This window comes from Vigna angularis, chromosome 2 (assembly GCF_016808095.1).
Source record: "Vigna angularis cultivar LongXiaoDou No.4 chromosome 2, ASM1680809v1, whole genome shotgun sequence".
Taxonomy (NCBI): Eukaryota; Viridiplantae; Streptophyta; class Magnoliopsida; order Fabales; family Fabaceae; genus Vigna; species Vigna angularis.
Window position 1 is genome coordinate 15,663,788 of NC_068971.1, and position 3,059 is coordinate 15,666,846.

Here is a 3,059-nt window from a genome sequence, read left to right on the forward strand (position 1 = left end):
AAAAACTTTCTCTTCAAAAATTCTCACAGTACACTTTGAAAAAGTTTGTGCAAAGCCACGAGTTTTGGTCGAGTTACTTTATAATGAAGTCGACTTAAAATTGTTGTTTTTCCACATATTATGAGTTCAACAAAAGTGCATATGGTTTTTCTTTTCCAAAATAATTTTCATGCAATCACAGATTAAATCTCACATATAACCTAGTGAATTGCAATGATCAACACAACACAAACATGTTCTCATATATTCATAATCATGAAAGAATGAACATGTAACACATAAACACATGTGTTATTAATTATGTGTTGTCATCATCATCAAAAACCAGAAACTCTGAGATTGTAGGTTCAGCTAAACCAATGCTCCCCCTATCAACAATCTCAACAAGTTACATACAAACCATTTGAGAATATGATGCTCCCCCTATCAGAGTGCGTATCAAAGCTCGATGTACTGATTTAAAACATTATATTATATGTATTTAACAAATATCAAAGTAAATATATTGATTTCACATGAAAATAACATTTGATACGAAGTGCATTTTCTAATACTCATGTAATGCATGCAATGTAGATAAAGCATAAAATATCATTGCACAAATGACAATAAGATACTAGCTATTATGCAGCAAAATATATGATACAAGTGTTAACAAATATGCAACAAAGTAATGAAACTCTTAGTGATGCATATATGATGGATTTCAAAACGAATTTTGAGCTATATGCAACATAAGATATGTGTTTCATGCCAAACATGTATATGATGACATTTAAAACTTGTCCAACAACTCAGAAATGTAGCTATAAGCATATAAAACTAGATTTAGCCACATAATCGATTACATTATTAATGTATCAAACTATAAACTGTAGTTCAAATTATTTAATAGACTATGCAATTGTTTAATCTGTTAAATTTTGTAGAGTTGATAAAAAACACAATATATGATTATGTAACCTATTGTGATCACTTTATAACCTACAAAGACAACTTTCTCAACATTGTACCATGTTAGCATCACAATAAACATGATTTGAGCAACAATTGTATATCAGAATGCATGATCAATGAATGAAAATGAACATTTAAGTACACAACCAAGTGATATTCTAGATTTCAACATTCAGAACCGAATCATTCAATCACTAACTTGATTCAATCAATCCATTAAGACATTGAAGATATAAGAATTAATTTAATCATCCAAATCAGATTTTAACCAATTTAAAGCATAAGTACTAAAAAGATCAAATATCAAACATTGTTCAGAAAATGACAGCATTCACAATGATGTAAATGTAACAATATGCAATACTAGAATTTTTTTCAAATTCATAATGCACAACTTTGATCAAGAATGCCTAGTTCATTTGAGATACTATCAAATCTTTCCTTTGACAAGGGTTTTGTAAAGATGTTCAACCCATTGATGCAATGTATTAGCAAATTCAATTTTTGCAATCACTCTTTTGATACAATCAGTACTAATGACTAATATTGTATTCCAAGTTCAAGCACAAACTAGTATAATGATGTTACTAATCACTATGTAGTAGTGTTTTAGTAATTATGACCAATCACTCTAATATTAGAACTACACATCAGAGTTACATTTTCAAAGTCTATATTCTAGCTAGTTAGTATGATTTCAAAACTTGAGAATTCATATAATATACAATGAATTAAAAAAAAATATTTCTATTATGCTATTCCAATGAATTTTATTCAATCAGATACCAACTAATAGCAGAAATTTATTTCACTTAGATTTAAACATGTAAAAATATTTTCTAGATATCACATGATACTATTAGAATGCTAAAATTTAGAGTTCAAAAGTAAAGCATCTAAGATTATGTGAAATATTAACTCCAAAACATTTAATGATAATGAAAATGGAATCAATACCATTGATTAAGAGACGAGGGGAAATTTATTTGAAATTGAGAAACTCTCTATGGAATAAATTTAACAAATTATGTTTTTAATGTAACATATTATATCAGTTACATAACCCAATTTTAGTAAAACATAGAGGATAACCTTATCGATTAGATAATTTATATAACAGATTAAATTTCGCAGAAACTGTTATTATGCATATTTTCACTCAATGTCTTCATGTCCAACAACAAACATACATCACATACATCAAAATGTTTATGTTGAATGATAATTATGCATGTTTTACAAGTACCAAGGCTTGTTACCAAGTTTGATGTCCTTAAGGTGTTATGAGCACTTTAAATAGTGAGATTTGCTTCAAATTTGTGCATCACCTTGAGTCTATTCCTTTTCCATTCCTCTTAGTCTCCTATAAAATAATTCAAGGGTTTGGATGTAGGTACCCACAGTAGTGCAAAAACAGTGTATTACGTCGTTTATTTATGGATTTTAACGACGAATTAGCGACCGACGTAATAGCGGGTGACGTAACTTTTACGTCGAATATCACGAGGCGACGTTAATAGGACAATTTCACGTCAATTATATCGAGATCTGACGTAAACCTAACGTCGACATTGTGCAACGACGTGAGTTTACGTCAGTTAGTAAAGAGATTGACGTTCAATATTTGAATAAATATTTATATTTATAGTAAGATTTGTCGTCTTATGGATGAGGGAAGTGACGTAAACTTAACGTCGATACGGAAGATAATGGACGTAATTTTCACGTCGAAGTTCAAAGAGGACGTCAAATTTTGAGTAATATTTGAATAAATATTTATATTTAAAGGAATATTTGACGTCAAGTATAAGGGGATGGACGTAAGGTTAACGTCGAATTTGTCTATATGGGACGTTACTGTCGATGATTGAACGTCAAATGGTATATACTTCGACGTTACCTTCAACGTTTTGTTTTTGGATTTGATTCGGTTTAGCTCATTCAAGCAAACCTGAAATACAGAAACCCGTTTTCCAATTCATATATATTCACAGAATTAATTAATTTAAACCATGCTATCATCAATTCATCAATTCCAATTAAATAGTAAAACTAAAAGACGCTAATGCTATCATCAAAACTTTAAAGAACCTAGTTTTCCA